Source organism: Phalangium opilio, unplaced genomic scaffold (assembly GCF_054372755.1).
Source record: "Phalangium opilio isolate 3A_F unplaced genomic scaffold, DU_Popi_V2 ptg000505l_1, whole genome shotgun sequence".
Lineage (NCBI taxonomy): Eukaryota > Metazoa > Arthropoda > Arachnida > Opiliones > Phalangiidae > Phalangium > Phalangium opilio.
Genome location: NW_028324239.1, coordinates 531,762 through 553,186, shown reverse-complemented (window position 1 = coordinate 553,186; position 21,425 = coordinate 531,762). Strand labels below are relative to the sequence as shown.

At 31.2% G+C, this 21,425-nt stretch overlaps 3 pseudogenes; all 3 read right to left on the bottom strand.

Moving 5' to 3' along the window:
• Positions 1-5,858: 5,858 nt before the first annotated feature.
• Positions 5,859-5,961, bottom strand: LOC149589874 (5S ribosomal RNA; annotated as a pseudogene).
• A 137-nt stretch (positions 5,962-6,098) lies between these two features.
• Positions 6,099-6,217, bottom strand: LOC149589873 (5S ribosomal RNA; annotated as a pseudogene).
• Positions 6,218-6,322: 105 nt separating this feature from the next.
• LOC149589872 (5S ribosomal RNA) lies at positions 6,323-6,425 on the bottom strand (annotated as a pseudogene).
• Positions 6,426-21,425: the final 15,000 nt, after the last annotated feature.

Below are 21,425 nucleotides of genomic sequence, written 5' to 3'. Positions count from 1 at the left end.
CGTCGATTTTGAAAATTCTATTAAAAATCGAGGTACATTTATATTTATTGATCTATCGATATGAAATCACTTTAAATGAGTATTTTATAGGTATTTAAGCTAAATTCGGTCAAAAATTTGTCCAGAAAAAAATGCATTCAAAAGTGTACCGAAAAAATCGCATGTTTTTTTCTTCAAGATACAAAATCCGTACAACGATTTCTTAATGAAAATTGAATTTGAACAGTTTTTTGAATGAATATCGTTACATTTGCTTGAATTAATGCAAAAAGTACAAAAATAATGGTTTCAGTGATTATATTTGAAAATAGTGAAAAAATTCTCAAAATGTGCTTCTCTAGTCGAGAAACGTCGATTTTGAAAATGTTATTAAAAATCAAGGTACATTTTTATTTATTGATCAATCGAGATGAAATCACTTTTATTGAGTATTTTATAGGTAAATAAGCTGAAGTCGACCAAAAATTTGTCCAGAAAAAATTGCATTCAAAAGTGTACCGAAAAAATCGCATCTTTTTTTTATTCAAGATAAAAAATTCGTGACAACGATTTCTTATAGAAAATGGAATTTTAACAGTTTTTTGAATGAATATCGTTATATTTGCTTTAATTAACGCAAAAAGTACAAAAACTATGGTTTCAGCGGTTATATTTGAAAATAGTGAAAAAATTCTCAAAATGTGCTTTTCTGGTCGAGAAACGTCGATTTTGAAAATTCTATTAAAAATCGAGGTACATTTTTATTTATTGATCTATCGATATGAAATCACTTTAAATGAGTATTTTATAGGTATTTAAGCTAAATTCGGTCAAAAATTTGTCCAGAAAAAATGCATTCAAAAGTGTACCGAAAAAATCGCATGTTTTTTTCTTCAAGATACAAAATCCGTGACAACGATTTCTTAATGAAAATTGAATTTGAACAGTTTTTTGAATGAATATCTTTACATTTGCTTGAATTAATGCAAAAATACAAAAATAATGGTTTCAGTGATTATATTTGAAAATAGTGAAAAAATTCTCAAAATGTGCTTCTCTAGTCGAGAAACGTCGATTTTGAAAATGTTATTAAAAATCAAGGTACATTTTTATTTATTGATCAATCGAGATGAAATCACTTTTATTGAGTATTTTATAGGTAAATAAGCTGAAGTCGACCAAAAATTTGTCCAGAAAAAATTGCATTCAAAAGTGTACCGAAAAAATCGCATCTTTTTTTTATTCAAGATAAAAAATTCGTGACAACGATTTCTTATAGAAAATGGAATTTTAACAGTTTTTTGAATGAATATCGTTATATTTGCTTTAATTAACGCAAAAAGTACAAAAACTATGGTTTCAGCGGTTATATTTGAAAATAGTGAAAAAATTCTCAAAATGTGCTTTTCTGGTCGAGAAACGTCGATTTTGAAAATTCTATTAAAAATCGAGGTACATTTATATTTATTGATCAATCGATATGAAATCACTTTTACTGAGTATTTTATAGGTATTTAACCTAAATTCGGTCAAAAATTTGTCCAGAAAAAAATGCATTCAAAAGTGTACCGAAAAAATCGCATGTTTTTTTCTTCAAGATACAAAATCCGTGACAACGATTTCTTAATGAAAATTGAATTTGAACAGTTTTTTGAATTAATATCGTTATATTTGCTTGAATTAAAGCGAAAAGTAAGAAAAACTATGGTTTCAGCGGTTATATTTGAAAATAGTGAAAAAATTCTCAAAAAGTGCTTCCCTGGTCGAGAAACGTCGTTTTTGAAAATGTTATTAAAAATCAAGGTACATTTTTATTTATTGATCGATCGAGATGAAATCACATTTAATGAGTATTTTATCGGTAAATAAGCTGAATTCGACCAAAAATTTGTCCAGAAAAAAATGCATTCAAAACTGTACCGAAGAAATCGCATGTTTTTTTCTTCAAGATACAAAATCCGTGACAACGATTTCTAAATGTAAAATTGAATTTTAACAGTTTTTTGAATGAATATCGTTATATTTGTTTGAATTAACGCAAAAAGTACAAAAACTATGGTTTCAGCGGTTATATTTGAAAATAGTGAAAAAATTCTCAAAATGTGCTTCTCTGGTCGAGAAACGTCGATTTTGAAAATTCTATTAAAAATCGAGGTACATTTTTATTTATTGATCTATCGATATGAAATCACTTTAAATGAGTATTTTATAGGTATTTAAGCTAAATTCGGTCAAAAATTTGTCCAGAAAAAATGCATTCAAAAGTGTACCGAAAAAATCGCATGTTTTTTTCTTCAAGATACAAAATCCGTGACAACGATTTCTTAATGAAAATTGAATTTGAACAGTTTTTTGAATGAATATCTTTACATTTGCTTGAATTAATGCAAAAATACAAAAATAATGGTTTCAGTGATTATATTTGAAAATAGTGAAAAAATTCTCAAAATGTGCTTCTCTAGTCGAGAAACGTCGATTTTGAAAATGTTATTAAAAATCAAGGTACATTTTTATTTATTGATCAATCGAGATGAAATCACTTTTATTGAGTGTTTTATGGGTAAATAAGCTGAAGTCGACCAAAAATTTGTCCAGAAAAAAATGCATTCAAAAGTGTACCGAAAAAATCGCATCTTTTTTTTATTCAAGATAAAAAATTCGTGACAACGATTTCTTATAGAAAATGGAATTTTAACAGTTTTTTGAATGAATATCGTTATATTTGCTTTAATTAACGCAAAAAGTACAAAAACTATGGTTTCAGCGGTTATATTTGAAAATAGTGAAAAAATTCTCAAAATGTGCTTCTCTGGTCGAGAAACGTCGATTTTGAAAATTCTATTAAAAATCGAGGTACATTTATATTTATTGATCTATCGATATGAAATCACTTTTAATGAGTATTTTATAGGTATTTAAGCTAAATTCGGTCAAAAATTTGTCCAGAAAAAAATGCATTCAAAAGTGTACCGAAAAAATCGCATGTTTTTTTCTTCAAGATACAAAATCCGTGACAACGATTTCTTAATGAAAATTGAATTTGAACAGTTTTTTGAATGAATATCTTTACATTTGCTTGAATTAATGCAAAAAGTACAAAAATAATGGTTTCAGTGATTATATTTGAAAATAGTGAAAAAATTCTCAAAATGTGCTTCTCTAGTCGAGAAACGTCGATTTTGAAAATGTTATTAAAAATCAAGGTACATTTTTATTTATTGATCAATCGATATGAAATCACTTTTACTGAGTATTTTATAGATATTTAAGCTAAATTCGGTCAAAAATTTGTAAAGAAAAAAATGCATTCAAAAGTGTACCGAAAAAATCGCATGTTTTTTTCTTCAAGATACAAAATCCGTGACAACGATTTCTTAATAAAAATTGAATTTGAACAGTTTTTTGAATGAATATCGTTACATTTGCTTGAATTAATGCAAAAAGTACAAAAATAATGGTTTCAGTGATTATATTTGAAAATAGTGAAAAAATTCTCAAAATGTGCTTCTCTAGTCGAGAAACGTCGATTTTGAAAATGTTATTAAAAATCAAGTAACATTTTTATTTATTGATCAATCGAGATGAAATCACTTTTATTGAGTGTTTTATAGGTAAATAAGCTGAAGTCGACCAAAAATTTGTCCAGAAAAAAATGCATTCAAAAGTGTACCGAAAAAATCGCATCTTTTTTTTATTCAAGATAAAAAATTCGTGACAACGATTTCTTATAGAAAATGGAATTTTAACAGTTTTTTGAATGAATATCGTTATATTTGCTTTAATTAACGCAAAAAGTACAAAAACTATGGTTTCAGCGGTTATATTTGAAAATAGTGAAAAAATTCTCAAAATGTGCTTCTCTGGTCGAGAAACGTCGATTTTGAAAATTCTATTAAAAATCGAGGTACATTTTTATTTATTGATCTATCGATATGAAATCACTTTAAATGAGTATTTTATAGGTATTTAAGCTAAATTCGGTCAAAAATTTGTCCAGAAAAAAATGCATTCAAAAGTGTACCGTAAAAATCCCATGTTTTTTTCTTCAAGATACAAAATCCGTGACAACGATTTCTAAATGTAAAATTGAATTTTGACAGTTTTTTGAATGAATATCGCTATATTTGCTTGAATTAAAGCAAAAAATACGAAAACTATGGTTTCGGCGGTTATATTTGAAAATAGTGAAAAAATTCTCAAAATGTGCTTCTCTGGTCGAGAAACGTCGATTTTGAAAATTCTATTAAAAATCGAGGTACATTTTTATTTATTGATCAATCGAGATGAAATCGCTTTTAATGAGTATTTTATATGTATTTAAGCTAAATTCGGTCAAAAATTCGTCCAGAAAAAAATGCATTCAAAAGTGAACCGAAAAAATCGCATGTTCTTTTTCTTCAAGATACAAAATCCGTGACAACGATTTCTTAATGAAAATTGAATTTGAACAGTTTTTTGAATGAATATCGTTACATTTGCTTGAATTAATGCAAAAAGTACAAAAATAATGGTTTCAGTGATTATATTTGAAAATAGTGAAAAAATTCTCAAAATGTGCTTCTCTAGTCGAGAAACGTCGATTTTGAAAATGTTATTAAAAATCAAGTAACATTTTTATTTATTGATCAATCGAGATGAAATCACTTTTATTGAGTGTTTTATAGGTAAATAAGCTGAAGTCGACCAAAAATTTGTCCAGAAAAAAATGCATTCAAAAGTGTACCGAAAAAATCGCATCTTTTTTTTATTCAAGATAAAAAATTCGTGACAACGATTTCTTATAGAAAATGGAATTTTAACAGTTTTTTGAATGAATATCGTTATATTTGCTTTAATTAACGCAAAAAGTACAAAAACTATGGTTTCAGCGGTTATATTTGAAAATAGTGAAAAAATTCTCAAAATGTGCTTCTCTGGTCGAGAAACGTCGATTTTGAAAATTCTATTAAAAATCGAGGTACATTTTTATTTATTGATCTATCGATATGAAATCACTTTAAATGAGTATTTTATAGGTATTTAAGCTAAATTCGGTCAAAAATTTGTCCAGAAAAAAATGCATTCAAAAGTGTACCGTAAAAATCCCATGTTTTTTTCTTCAAGATACAAAATCCGTGACAACGATTTCTAAATGTAAAATTGAATTTTGACAGTTTTTTGAATGAATATCGCTATATTTGCTTGAATTAAAGCAAAAAATACGAAAACTATGGTTTCGGCGGTTATATTTGAAAATAGTGAAAAAATTCTCAAAATGTGCTTCTCTGGTCGAGAAACGTCGATTTTGAAAATTCTATTAAAAATCGAGGTACATTTTTATTTATTGATCAATCGAGATGAAATCGCTTTTAATGAGTATTTTATATGTATTTAAGCTAAATTCGGTCAAAAATTCGTCCAGAAAAAAATGCATTCAAAAGTGAACCGAAAAAATCGCATGTTCTTTTTCTTCAAGATACAAAATCCGTGACAACGATTTCTTAATGAAAATTGAATTTGAACAGTTTTTTGAATGAATATCGTTACATTTGCTTGAATTAATGCAAAAAGTACAAAAATAATGGTTTCAGTGATTATATATTAATGTGTTTGCTTTTTTCATATCTATTGGAATTTAAAAGACAAAAAAAAAGTGAAAAAGCTAACGGCAAGGAGTGTTCCTAAGTGGCCTCCCTCCCAAGTACTGACAGCGCTCGACGCTGCTTTACGTCGGTGATCGGACGAGATTCGGTGTATTCAGCGTGATATGGCCGTTGCCGAGAGCGCTAGTTAATAATTTGAATTTAATTAACCTTCATTTTTATAAAACAATAACAAAATGAAGATATGTTTGCTTTTTTCATATCTGTTGGAATTTAAAAAGGAAACAAAAAGGAAAAAGCCAACGGCACGAAGTGTTCCCAAGTACTGACTGCGCTCGAAGCTGCTTAACTTCGGTGATCGGACGAGAACCGGTGACTTCAGCGTGATATGGCCGTTGCCGAGAGTGCTAGTTAATAATTCGAATTTAAAGTAAGTGAGACAAATTAACCTTCATCTTTTTAAAACAATAACAAAAAGAAAACATGTTTGCTTTTTTCATATCTATTAAAATTTAAAAGAGGAAAAAAAAGTGAGAAAGCCAACGGCACGCCGTGTTCCTAATTGGTCTCCCTCCCAAGAACTGACTTCGCTCGACGCTGCTTAACTTCGGTGATCGGACGAGAACCGGTGATTTCAGCGTGATATGGCCGTTAATAATTTGAATTTAATTAACCTTCATCTTTATAAAACAATAACAAAAAGAAGATATGTTTGCTTTTTCATATCTCGTGGAATTTAAAAGAGGAAACAAAAAGGAAAAAGCCAACGGCACGAAGTGTTCCCAAGTACTGACTGCGCTCGACGCTGCTTAACTTCGGTGATCGGAGGAGTACCGGTGTTTTCAGCGTGATATAGCCGTTGCCGAGAGTGCTATTTAATAATTTGAATTTAATTAAAATTATGGCTGAGACCCCACAATACCGCTCCTGGGTGTGCACGAACCACCAACCTTTCGGATAACAGCCGAACGCGCTAAAAAGGCGCCACGGAAGCCCAAAAATTAAATGTACGTCAGGTATTTTGGTAAAACTTTGGCTTTTTACGTTACATCTGATACCTCACAACACCGTTCCTGGGTGTGCTCGAACTACCAACCTTTCGGTTAACAGCCGAACGCGCTAACCATTGCGCAACAGAAGCCCAAAAATTAAATGGTCGTCAGGTATTGTGGAAACATTATGACTTTTTACGCTACATTTGAAAACCCCACAACACCGCTCCCGGGTGTGCTCGAACCACCAACCTTTCGGATAACAGCCGAACGCGCTAAAAAGGCGTAACGGAAGCCCGGAAATTAAATGGTCGTCAGGTATTGTGGCAAAACTTTGGCTTTTTACGTTACATCTGAGACCTCACCACACCGCTCCCGGGTGTGCTCGATCCACCAACCTTTCGGTTAACAGCCGAACGCGCTAACCATTGCGCAACGGAAGCCCATAAATTAAATGGTCGTCAGGTATTGTGGAAAAACTTCGGCTTTTTACGCTACATCTGAGACTCCACAACACCGCTCCCGGGTGAGCTCGAACCACCAACCTTTCGGATAACAACCCAACGCGCTAACCATTGAGCCACGGAATCTCAGAAATTAAATGGTCGTGAGGTATTGCGGAAAAGCTTTGACTTTTTACGTTACTTCTAAATTTTCACACCATCGTTTCCGGGTGGGCTCGAACCACCGACCTTTCAGTTAACAGCTGAACGCGCTAACCATTGGGCCACGGAAGCCCAAAAATTAAATGTTCGTCAGGTATTGTGGAAAAAGTTTGACATTTTACGTTACATAGGAGACCTCACAACACCGCTCCCGTGTTAGCTCGAACCATCAACCTTTCGGTTAACAGCCCTACGCAAAAAAAGTGTTTAGGTTTGCAACATCTGAACATGTTATAAAGTTAAACATTGGTGTGAGGTAATGTTTTTTGCTTCAATGTTGATGTCTAATTACATCTCCGTTTCTCTAAGGATCCTTTAAATGTGTTCCAAAGAGGAACACTTCTTATTTTATCACGTTTAAGAGTAAAACACAGAATAATCTTAACACTAAGCTAAACATCAACGCTTACCAGGTGTTATTTAACGTAACATGTTTTTAATACGTTGGTATATAGCTTAAATGTTTGTAAATCTTTATTTTAAGAAGAATTATAATATTTTAGAAAAACAACTAAAAAGTGGAGGTATATTTTACCACTAGGTGAATAATCTAACACCTTGTGGCTATATTCATAATGTAGGTCACAATGACTTTCACTTTATATTGAGAAAAGGACTTCCTTGACTCAAATTTTGAGCAAAATATATGTTTAAAGTGATGGTTTGACATGAAGAATAAATAAGCTTTCTTGGCTTTAATACTAGAACAACATTTCCAACAGGTCGGCTAGATTTGTTTAAATAGGTATATTCCCATTGCGCAGAATTCCATTAGACCAAATCCCGCCAAAGTTTCTTATGAATTTAGCCCAACCGTGGGTGTTGGTATTTACAATTCAAACGACGCTATTTGTCGAATTAAGCGACCTCAAAAGTGCTAGTGTTTTCAATACATTCGTGCTGCCTTGGAAACGCCAATATTTGACGACTATGCAACAAGATGATAATAAAAAACGACCTCGGTAAGTTATCACCACCGTGTCTTCTAAATACTGTATATAATATAACAGTATACAAAAAAGTGAAAATTGGACTTGGGTTAAGCATTAACAGGGATAGATAGACTTTTTTAAGACGGAATGGGTAACAGGGTTATTCGGGTGCGCGTCCTAGTCCACAACCCACTTACCCGTGACGGAGGGGTATGAAAGAAGAGGCGGGTCTTATGTTTGTTATGGTGTTGTATGTATATCCGGGTCAAATAAACATCGTCTGCCCATTCGTCTGCCAAGTTGGAATGGGTTCGGATTATAATTATTGAAATAACATCGTTTAAAAATGGAAGTTACACAAGACATAGGGCTTGCAACTGAAAAAAAAACAGGGAAGACCCAAGAAAATTAAAAGTGAGTTAGAATTGAGTAAAAGTCTTCATAGATATTACAGCACGAACAGGTTTTAACCAAACACTAAGCTCACAAAACTCCTGACCATTCACTAAGCCTTGGTTAACTTAATCAAATTCGTTTACAAAATCATGAGGATAGTAGAAATGATTGGCTTAAGAAAGAATTAGCGAACAATTTTCACCTTTACAGATGTACTCCAAATCCAAACACCGGCACCAAATTCACTAAGTACCTTCTTAATTGCTATTAAAAACTATTCCCGGATAATTACCGGACCATCGCATTTAGACGGCTCCATTTTGAACCCCTGTGAAGATGCTTATCTGTAGAACCATAGCCCACTCGATCCGCGCTCTATAGCTATAGCGCGAGCAGCTTGCGGCGTGACGCGCGTGATCGAGTGGGCTATGGTACAACGCAAGAGGGGTCGTAGTCATGGCGATAGAGGTAAACAGGAATTACGTATTTTTGGCCCTCCCCGTCAGCAACGTCACCAATACGTAGTTTTTGTGAGCCAATAAGATAATTTAATTTTTTGGTTACGTGTTGAAGGAAGGGACTATATACTCGTCTATGAGTCGGACTGAAGTAAAGGCCAAACATTGTTTATTTCGTCTTAAAAAAAGTCTATCTATCCCTGGCATTAAACAAAAACAATTTCGTCCAATAAAACGTTTTTGTTCAAAACCAGGTTAGGTTAGTAATGTTATATAAATCATTTAACATTGTTACGCCTTTTCCAAAATATTGATGTTTATCTTCATTGACTTCTCAAATAATATGCCTTTTCCAAAAAGTTACTGTTCGGTTAGGTTTGGTTTGGTTTGGTTAGGACGTCTCTTCCTCTTTGGGGCGGTTATACACTTCAAGTACAGTAAAACGGCTGGCTTAAAGTATTTTCATAATGAATATAACATAAAAAAATAAATCAATATTAGCAATTGATTTTATTATTTCATATATTGCTGATTTATTACTATTTCGTTCTTATAATCCTTAGTTCTAAAATAATAATTTAGAAAATGTTTGGATCTAGTGTTCATTTTACGTAGGCCGTGAATTGTTTTAAGTTAATTTAGTTTAAATCCGATCGGGAAGTGAGGGTTTTTCGGTGCAATCGGATTTTCCCATTTTACAGCATCGTAAATCCTCCAAAGTGAGAGTTTTTCAGTAGAATGGGGTTGGTTCGGTTGACTGGGACTCGGCACAATCTTACTAAAGTGTTTAAATTAAGCTAAGTTGAAGCTCAACGGAAATTGTGTTTTCCCACGAGGAGCGGCACGGGTTTTTCTGAAAACAATGTATCTTATTTAGCAGCAATTATTTCAACCTATGTATATAAAGCGACGCAGGTCGTAACACCATTCAAAATAATTCAAGATAAACCTGCAAATATCTTTAAAACTAAGCTTATAAACCCATAAACATGATAGGAAGCTAAGCTTATAAACCTTTAGTCGTGTTTCAAACCTAAACATATAATCCTGAAAACATGTTATACAACTAGGCATATAATCGTGTAAACACGTTTTGTTACTAAGCATCATAGCACAATAACATGACATATACTACCTTAAACATCTTTAAATACTAGATATGACAAGCGATCAACACATTTTGAACCTAAACATAAGGTGTTGCAAACCTAAACACCATTCTTATTTAAACATGAGTGTTTTTAAACATGATAAAATATCTGTTGCATTTTCGTGTTTAGGCAAGTGTTTAGTTTCTAAACACTTTTTTTTCTGTGTACGTGCTAACCATTGAGCCAAGGAAGCTTAGAAAATAAATGGTTGTCAGGTATTGTGGAAAAACTTTGACTTTTTACGTTACTTATAAAACTTCACACCTTCACTCTCGGGTGGGCTCGAACCACCAACCTTACGGTTAACAGCTGAACGCTCTAACCAAAAATTAAATGTTCGTCAGGTATTGTGGACAAAACTTTGGCTTTTTACGTTACATCTGATACCTCACAACACCGCTCCTGGGTGTGCTCGAACTACCAACCTTTCGGTTAACAGCCGAACGCGCTAACCATTGCGCAACGGAAGCCCAAAAATTAAATGGTCGTCAGGTATTGTGGAAAATTTATGACTTTTTACGCTACATCTGAGACCCCACAACACCGCTCCCGGGTGTGCTCGAACCACCAACCTTTCGGGTAACAACCGAACGCGCTAAAAAGGCGCCACGGAAGCTAAATTCGGTCAAAAATTTGTCCAGAAAAAAATGCATTCAAAAGTGTACCGAAAAAATCGCATGTTTTTTTCTTCAAGATACAAAATCCGTGACAACGATTTCTTAATGAAAATTGAATTTGAACAGTTTTTTGAATGAATATCGTTACATTTGCTTTAATTAATGCAAAAAGTACAAAAATAGTGGTTTCAGTGATTATATTTGAAAATAATGAAAAAATTCTCAAAATGTGCTTCTCTACTCGAGAAACGTCGATTTTGAAAATGTTATTAAAAATCAAGGTACATTTTTATTTATTGATCAATCGAGATGAAATCACTTTTAATGAGTATTTTATCGGTAAATAAGCAGAATTCGACCAAAAATTTGTCCAGAAAAAAATGCATTCAAAAGTGTACCGAAGAAATCGCATGTTTTTTTTCTTCAAGATACAAAATCCGTGACAACGATTTCTAAATGTAAAATTGAATTTTAACAGTTTTTTGAATGAATATCGTTATATTTGCTTGAATTAAAGCAAAAAATACGAAAACTATGGTTTCGGCGGTTATATTTGAAAATAGTGAAAAAATTCTCAAAATGTGCTTCTCTGGTCGAGAAACGTCGATTTTGAAAATGTTATTAAAAATCAAGGTACATTTTTATTTATTGATCAATCGAGATGAAATCACTTTTATTGAGTATTTTATAGGTAATTAAGCTGAAGTCGACCAAAAATTTGTCCAGAAAAAATTGCATTCAAAAGTGTACCGAAAAAATCGCATCTTTTTTTATTCAAGATAAAAATTCGTGACAACGATTTCTTATAGAAAATGGAAATTTAACAGTTTTTTGAATGAATATCGTTATATTTGCTTTAATTAACGCAAAAAGTACAAAAACTATGGTTTCAGCGGTTATATTTGAAAATAGTGAAAAAATTCTCAAAATGTGCTTCTCTGGTCGAGAAACGTCGATTTTGAAAATTCTATTAAAAATCGAGGTACATTTATATTTATTGATCAATCGATATGAAATCACTTTTACTGAGTATTTTATAGATATTTAAGCTAAATTCGGTCAAAAATTTGTCCAGAAAAAAATGCATTCAAAAGTGTACCGAAAAAATCGCATGTTTTTTTCTTCAAGATACAAAATCTGTGACAACGATTTCTTAATGAAAATTGAATTTGAACAGTTTTTTGAATGAATATCGTTACATTTGCTTGAATTAATGCAAAAAGTACAAAAATAATGGTTTCAGTGATTATATTTGAAAATAGTGAAAAAATTCTCAAAATGTGCTTTTCTAGTCGAGAAACGTCGATTTTGAAAATGTTATTAAAAATCAAGGTACATTTTTATTTATTGATCAATCGAGATGAAATCACTTTTATTGAGTGTTTTATAGGTAAATAAGCTGAAGTCGACCAAAAATTTGTCCAGAAAAAATTGCATTCAAAAGTGTACCGAAAAAATCGCATCTTTTTTATTCAAGATAAAAAATTCGTGACAACGATTTCTTATAGAAAATGGAATTTTAACAGTTTTTTGAATGAATATCGTTATATTTGCTTTAATTAACGCAAAAAGTACAAAAACTATGGTTTCAGCGGTTATATTTGAAAATAGTGAAAAAATTCTCAAAATGTGCTTCTCTGGTCGAGAAACGTCGATTTTGAAAATTCTATTAAAAATCGAGGTACATTTTTATTTATTGATCTATCGATATGAAATCACTTTAAATGAGTATTTTATAGGTATTTAAGCTAAATTCGGTCAAAAATTTGTCCAGAAAAAAATGCATTCAAAAGTGTACCGAAAAAATCGCGTGTTTTTTTCTTCAAGATACAAAATCCGTGACAACGATTTCTAAATGTAAAATTGAATTTTGACAGTTTTTTGAATGAATATCGTTATATTTGCTTGAATTAAAGCAAAAAATACGAAAACTATGGTTTCGGCGGTTATATTTGAAAATAGTGAAAAAATTCTCAAAATGTGCTTCTCTGGTCGAGAAACGTCGATTTTGAAAATGTTATTAAAAATCAAGGTACATTTTTATTTATTGATCAATCGAGATGAAATCACTTTTATTGAGTATTTTATAGGTAAATAAGCTGAAGTCGACCAAAAATTTGTCCAGAAAAAATTGCATTCAAAAGTGTACCGAAAAAATCGCATCTTTTTTTTATTCAAGATAAAAAATTCGTGACAACGATTTCTTATTGAAAATGGAATTTTAACAGTTTTTTGAATGAATATCGTTATATTTGCTTTAATTAACGCAAAAAGTACAAAAACTATGGTTTCAGCGGTTATATTTGAAAATAGTGAAAAAATTCTCAAAATGTGCTTCTCTGGTCGAGAAACGTCGATTTTGAAAATTCTATTAAAAATCGAGGTACATTTTTATTTATTGATCTATCGATATGAAATCACTTTAAATGAATATTTTATAGGTATTTAAGCTAAATTCGGTCAAAAATTTGTCCAGAAAAAAATGCATTCAAAAGTGTACCGAAAAAATCGCATGTTTTTTTCTTCAAGATACAAAATCCGTGACAACGATTTCTTAATGAAAATTGAATTTGAACAGTTTTTTGAATTAATATCGTTATATTTGCTTGAATTAAAGCGAAAAGTAAGAAAAACTATGGTTTCAGCGGTTATATTTGAAAATAGTGAAAAAATTCTCAAAATGTGCTTCTCTGGTCGAGAAACGTCGATTTTGAAAATTCTATTAAAAATCGAGGTACATTTATATTTATTGATCTATCGATATGAAATCACTTTTAATGAGTATTTTATAGGTATTTAAGCTAAATTCGGTCAAAAATTTGCCCAGAAAATAATGCATTCAAAAGTGTACCGAAAAAATCGCATGTTTTTTTCTTCAAGATACAAAATCCGTGACAACGATTTCTTAATGAAAATTGAATTTGAACAGTTTTTTGAATGAATATCGTTACATTTGCTTGAATTAATGCAAAAAGTACAAAAATAATGGTTTCAGTGATTATATTTGAAAATAGTGAAAAAATTCTCAAAATGTGCTTTTCTAGTCGAGAAACGTCGATTTTGAAAATGTTATTAAAAATCAAGGTACATTTTTATTTATTGATCAATCGAGATGAAATCACTTTTATTGAGTGTTTTATAGGTAAATAAGCTGAAGTCGACCAAAAATTTGTCCAAAAAAAATGCATTCAAAAGTGTACCGAAAAAATCGCATCTTTTTTTTATTCAAGATAAAAAATTCGTGACAACGATTTCTTATAGAAAATGGAATTTTAACAGTTTTTTGAATGAATATCGTTATATTTGCTTTAATTAACGCAAAAGAAACAAAAATAATGGTTTCAGCGGTTATATTTGAAAATAGTGAAAAAATTCTCAAAATGTGCTTCTCTGGTCGAGAAACGTCGATTTTGAAAATGTTATTAAAAATCGAGGTACATTTTTATTTATTGATCAATCGAGATGAAATCACTTTAAATGAGTATTTTATAGGTAAATAAGCTGAATTCAGTCAAAAATTTGTCCAGAAAAAAATGCATTCAAAAGTGAACCGAAAAAATCGCATGTTTTTTTTCTTCAAGGTAAAAAAATCCTTGACAACGATTTCTTATAGAAAATGGAATTTTAACAGTTTTTTGAATGAATATCGTTATATTTGCTTTAATTAACGCAAAAAGTACAAAAACTATGGTTTCAGCGGTTATATTTGAAAATAGTGAAAAAATTCTCAAAATGTGCTTCTCTGGTCGAGAAACGTCGATTTTGAAAATTCTATTAAAAATCGAGGTACATTTTTATTTATTGATCTATCGATATGAAATCACTTTAAATGAATATTTTATAGGTATTTAAGCTAAATTCGGTCAAAAATTTGTCCAGAAAAAAATGCATTCAAAAGTGTACCGAAAAAATCGCATGTTTTTTTCTTCAAGATACAAAATCCGTGACAACGATTTCTTAATGAAAATTGAATTTGAACAGTTTTTTGAATTAATATCGTTATATTTGCTTGAATTAAAGCGAAAAGTAAGAAAAACTATGGTTTCAGCGGTTATATTTGAAAATAGTGAAAAAATTCTCAAAATGTGCTTCTCTGGTCGAGAAACGTCGATTTTGAAAATTCTATTAAAAATCGAGGTACATTTATATTTATTGATCTATCGATATGAAATCACTTTTAATGAGTATTTTATAGGTATTTAAGCTAAATTCGGTCAAAAATTTGTCCAGAAAAAAATGCATTCAAAAGTGTACCGAAAAAATCGCATGTTTTTTTCTTCAAGATACAAAATCCGTGACAACGATTTCTTAATGAAAATTGAATTTGAACAGTTTTTTGAATGAATATCGTGACACGACTTCCGGCACACGTAATCAAGTAGACAGTCTTTCTTAAAATATCGTTAAGTGCGGAGAGTCAACAGTAATTTGCGGCGTGCTACTATCAAGAATGTCGGCTTAAACCAGCTACGGACACGACTATACGCCAGGACTTCGGATCAAAAGGGATAATCAAACGGATCGGATGTGTCTCCTCTGACTACCCCAACAAAGGTACCGCAACACCGCCGGAAATAAACGCCACCATCATTTCAAGTAACACAGAAAGACGTAATTATCTACAGAACTGCGGAAAGTGCTCGGTTTTTTTACGGCATTATAGACTCAATGACTCTCGATTCTCATTTTTTATGAACATAACGCGTATGGTTCTCTCAAGCGGTGGAAACGAGATAAAAAATTACATTGAAACGTACAATTAGCCTACCGTATAAAAACGCTTTCGAAACCGGTAAAAAATAAACGGACAAAAAACATCATCTAAACTATCGTCGAACAAAAAATTGCTTATCTTGAACTTAAACTGTGATTAACGAAATCCGAAGATCGCCAGATAGCCAAGGAAACAGGAACCGAACTAATCAAACTGCTCTCTTCTATTCATAGGTAGTTATAACGATTTATTTCTTCTTAATTTCTATTCGTATTGGTACTACCAAACAATATCCACCCAAACGACCGCGCTCACTGACAATAAACACTAAAATGGAAGCCTCACTAAGTGATATACTTAGAGAAATGAAGGATATGAGGGCAACGATAAAAACTGATGTAGATAAGATGGGGACTAAGATTAGGTCAGAAGTACAAACTATAGCGTTGAAGGTTGATGACATAAAAACGGCGATGAAAGAGACAAATGGAAAAATTGATAAGATATGTAGAAAAGTTAATGAACATGAAACTAGAATAGAGAAACTTGAAAAGCAAAGCGAAATGGTAGATGATATAAGATTTGATTATGATAGTTTTGTAATTGAAATTAACAACAAGCTAGAATTAAAAAACAAAGAGATTAATGAGCTAAAACATAAGCAGGAACTTATAGAACTGGACAAACGAAGAAATAATTTAGTTATAACCGGTATACCTGAAAAACCAGGTGAAACCAGAGAGCAGCTAGCAGATATCGTGAACGATATCTTTAAGGGATTAATGGGCATACCAACTAGAATACGACCCACACAAGTATATAGACGTGGTGAAATCCGTAGGATAGTTTTAAGTGTAGGAGACGCTGATACTAAAAGAGAGATCTTAAAAAAGGCTTACCAATTAAAAGGATCAAATATTTTCATATCACATGATTTCACGCCGAAACAAGAATTTGCTCGATTCCACTTAAGACAGTTCTGTAAAATCCCTGGAAACGAGAAAACTAAATTTATTTCCCACTTCATGCTACAAAAAGGTGATGAAAAATATTATTACAATGAACTTGAACAAAAAGTTCTTGTAAAGAACTAAAATTAAATACCAATAAAATACTCTATATTTGTTATCCATAATAACCCAAAATGAAATTTATCTACTCGAACATCAGAAGCGCAAGATGTAATTTACCAAATCTGATTGCAACGCTAGCGACAAAAGAGATAGATCCGGATATAATAGCCTTAACAGAAACATGGTTTAGAGAAAATACATTTTTATACTTGCAAAATTATAATTTTTTTGGAATAGGGAATAGACTAGGTGGGGGGGGTGGGATTCTACTGTAAACAAGATATAAAAATAATCAGAATTTCAAACCTATGCATGTGTACGCAAGACGTGGAGAGTTATGTTATAAAGGTTTTAGAAACTGACGAAATCTATGCGATAATATATAGACCCCACTCCTCAAACTTTCAAAATTTTTTAAATGCCCTGGAATTGACATTGGAGGGACTGGGAACTAATAAAAATAGGAAAATATTAGCAGGTGATTTTAATATAAACCTACTAGAATCCACTCCATGCTCGAATGCCTTAATAGAACTATGTTTGAGCTATGGTCTCAAACAAACTGTCCAAACTCCCACTAGAACAACGATAAGCACTGCCACCTGTATTGATAATATCTTTATAAATTTTGAGGGCATTACCAAAGTACTAGCCAGCGTGGATATAACTGATCATATGCCCTTATACCTTACCTCTACAACAATTCTGAAAAAAGACAATACAGTTAGATTAAGAGATTACAGTAAAACCAATTTACAAAAATTTAAATCAAGAATCAACAATATAAATTGGGAACAACTTTACAATAACTCTGATATCAATACTGCTTACGATTTCTTCGAAGAAAAAATCAGTGCCGAATATAATATGAGTTTTGCATACAAGACAATAAAATTAGGAAAAGACTCGTGGATAACAGACGATATAAAAGAAATTTTGAGGAATAAACATAGAGCACAAAAAAGGTTTAGAAGATCGCCCTCACAGATGAACAAAGATCAATACCTACATCTTAGAAACCGAGCAAACAATATTATTAGAAATAGCCGTAATGAGTTTTTCAGGAGTAAGCTATACGGTTCAAAAACAAATAAAGAAAAATGGCAAACTGTAAATCAACTATTGGGAAAAGGTCAAATGACCCCAGAACAAATTACATTACACCCTAATAAATTAAATGAATATTTTACTAGCAACGAATCTAAACCAGTTAACGTTAAATCATTAAACTTTCTCGAACTAAACCGCAACACAATGGCTCTGTACGAAACCGACGAAGCAGAACTTGTAACCATAATTAACTCTCTACAAAATAACTCATCACCTGGCTTTGACGGCATAAAAGCTAAACCGCTGAAAATAGTGATCGAAAGCATAATAACCCCTCTTAAATACCTAATTAACTTATCCTTCAATCTAGGTATTTATCCAGAAAATCTAAAAAAAACCATAATAGTTCCAATTTTTAAAAAAGACGACCCAAAAACTCCGTCAAATTATCGCCCTATTTCACTGCTATCTATTATAGCAAAAATATTTGATAAAGCCTTTCACATGCGACTCAACTCCTTTGTGGAGAAATTTAACATATTATCGGAATTTCAATTTGGTTTCCGTAGTGGGAATGGTACAATGGAAGCATTAGGGGGAGCATACAAGTATATACTAGAGGCACTTGATCAAAGTGAAATCTGTGTGGGCGTTTTTCTGGATCTACGAAAAGCTTTCGATAGTGTAGATCACGAACATCTACTAAACAAACTATACAAACAAGGGATCAGAGGAACTGCAAGTGCGTGGCTAAAAAGCTACCTAGAAAATAGACAATGCTACACTAGAGTGGGAAGGGATTTATCTGCGCCAAGTCAATTAATATCGGGAGTCCCGCAGGGCTCTATAATATCACCACTCTTATTTAATCTATTCATAAATGACCTGATTAAACAGGCACCGTCTGGTAACATGTTCATGTACGCAGATGACGCGCTCCTTTTATATAAATCCGCAAACCCAATAAATGCAATAGATCAATCAAACCACTACCTAGATAAGATATTTAAGTGGATCACAGATAATGGGCTTCTCCTTAATATAAAAAAGACGGAAGGCATTATATTCCATAATAGGGGTAGAGATGTCAGTAGGGTACTAAATGGTATTGAACTTAATAAGGAAAAAATTAAAATAGTAGATAAATACAAATATCTAGGCCTATACTTTGATAAACACCTAACCTGGGACAGTCATGTTAATATAACCAGCTCAAAATTAGCCCGAGTGAATGGATTGCTTTACCATTGTAGAAAAATGGTACCCAGAAATATTCTAATTGAAATATACCACGCATTATTTAATTCGGTGTTCTCTTATGGAATACAATTCTGGGGCAACACAACAAAAGCTAATAAAAATAGGATACATATCCTACAAAAAAGGGCAATTAGATCAATTTATAATTTATCATTTAGAGACCATACCCAAGAGTATTTTACTAGGGCAAAAATTTTAAACATACAAGAGAGTATACAGTATAATAGCTTATGTTTCATATACACAAACATTAGGCGGGAAAATAGCCTACTAAAACAGAAGCAGAAAAATAGACATACTAGATCACTAGAGCTATTAGATTTACCTAAATGTAACACCTCAAAAAAATTCACGTCTATCTTTTATACGGGAATAAAATTATATAACACAATATCACCTGAAATTCAAGCAAAACCGACTTTAACTAGATTTAAAAAGACTATAAAATCACTAATATTAGAAAAAAATAATAAAACCTTTACTTTTTTATTTAATTTGTTTTTATAAAGCCACCTTTGGCATAACCAATTGTTAAATATTTTATAATATACCATGCCACTGTTCAATTTTAAGTGGATATAACATATATTCATTAAATCTTTTTTCATGAATCTTTAACACGAATTATTATAAGACACCATTGTTAAATCTATTTTTTATTTGATTAAATTAAATTGTTATATTAAATTAAGCAGATAGGCACGGGGCTTACAAGTCACAATGTGACTTAGCCCCGTAGCAAACTGTAATGTAATCACAAGTAAAAAATAAACATTTTTGAATTTGATTTGATTGATTTGCTTGAATTAATGCAAAAAGTACAAAAATAATGGTTTCAGTGATTATATTGGAAAATAGTGAAAAAATTCTCAAAATGTGCTTCTCTAGTCGAGAAACGTCGATTTTGAAAATGTTATTAAAAATCAAGGTACATTTTTATTTATTGATCAATCGAGATGAAATCACTTTTATTGAGTATTTTATAGGTAAATAAGCTGAAGTCGACCAAAAATTTGTCCAGAAAAAATTGCATTCAAAAGTGTACCGAAAAAATCGCATCTTTTTTTTATTCAAGATAAAAAATTCGTGACAACGATTTCTTATAGAAAATGGAATTTTAACAGTTTTTTGAATGAATATCGTTATATTTGCTTTAATTAACGCAAAAAGTACAAAAACTATGGTTTCAGCAGTTATATTTGAAAATAGTGAAAAAATTCTCAAAATGTGCTTCTCTGGTCGAGAAACGTCGATTTTGAAAATTCTATTAAAAATCGAGGTACATTTTTATTTATTGATCTATCGATATGAAATCACTTTAAATGAGTATTTTATAGGTATTTAAGCTAAATTCGGTCAAAAATTTGTCCAGAAACAAATGCATTCAAAAGTGTACCGAAAAAATCGCATGTTTTTTTCTTCAAGATACAAAATCCGTGACAACGATTTCTTAATGAAAATTGAATTTGAACAGTTTTTTGAATGAATATCGTTACATTTGCTTGAATTAATGCAAAAAGTACAAAAATAATGGTTTCAGTGATTATATTTGAAAATAGTGAAAAAATTCTCAAAATGTGCTTCTCTAGTCGAGAAACGTCGATTTTGAAAATGTTATTAAAAATCAAGGTACATTTTTATTTATTGATCAATCGAGATGAAATCACTTTTATTGAGTATTTTATAGGTAAATAAGCTGAAGTCGACCAAAAATTTGTCCAGAAAAAATTGCATTCAAAAGTGTACCGAAAAAATCGCATCTTTTTTTTATTCAAGATAAAAAATTCGTGACAACGATTTCTTATAGAAAATGGAATTTTAACAGTTTTTTGAATGAATATCGTTATATTTGCTTTAATTAACGCAAAAAGTACAAAAACTATGGTTTCAGCGGTTATATTTGAAAATAGTGAAAAAATTCTCAAAATGTGCTTCTCTGGTCGAGAAACGTCGATTTTGAAAATTCTATTAAAAATCGAGGTACATTTTTATTTATTGATCTATCGATATGAAATCACTTTAAATGAATATTTTATAGGTATTTAAGCTAAATTCGGTCAAAAATTTGTCCAGAAAAAAATGCATTCAAAAGTGTACCGAAAAAATCGCATGTTTTTTTCTTCAAGATACAAAATCCGTGACAACGATTTCTTAATGAAAATTGAATTTGAACAGTTTTTTGAATTAATATCGTTATATTTGCTTGAATTAAAGCGAAAAGTAAGAAAAACTATGGTTTCAGCGGTTATATTTGAAAATAGTGAAAAAATTCTCAAAAAGTGCTTCCCTGGTCGAGAAACGTCGTTTTTGAAAATGTTATTAAAAATCAAGGTACATTTTTATTTATTGATCTATCGAGATGAAATCACATTTAATGAGTATTTTATCGGTAAATAAGCTGAATTCGACCAAAAATTTGTCCAGAAAAAAAATGCATTCAAAAGCGTACCGAAGAAATCGCATGTTTTTTTTCTTCAAGATACAAAATCCGTGACAACGATTTCTAAGTGTAAAATTGAATTTTAACAGTTTTTTGAGTGAATATCGTTATATTTG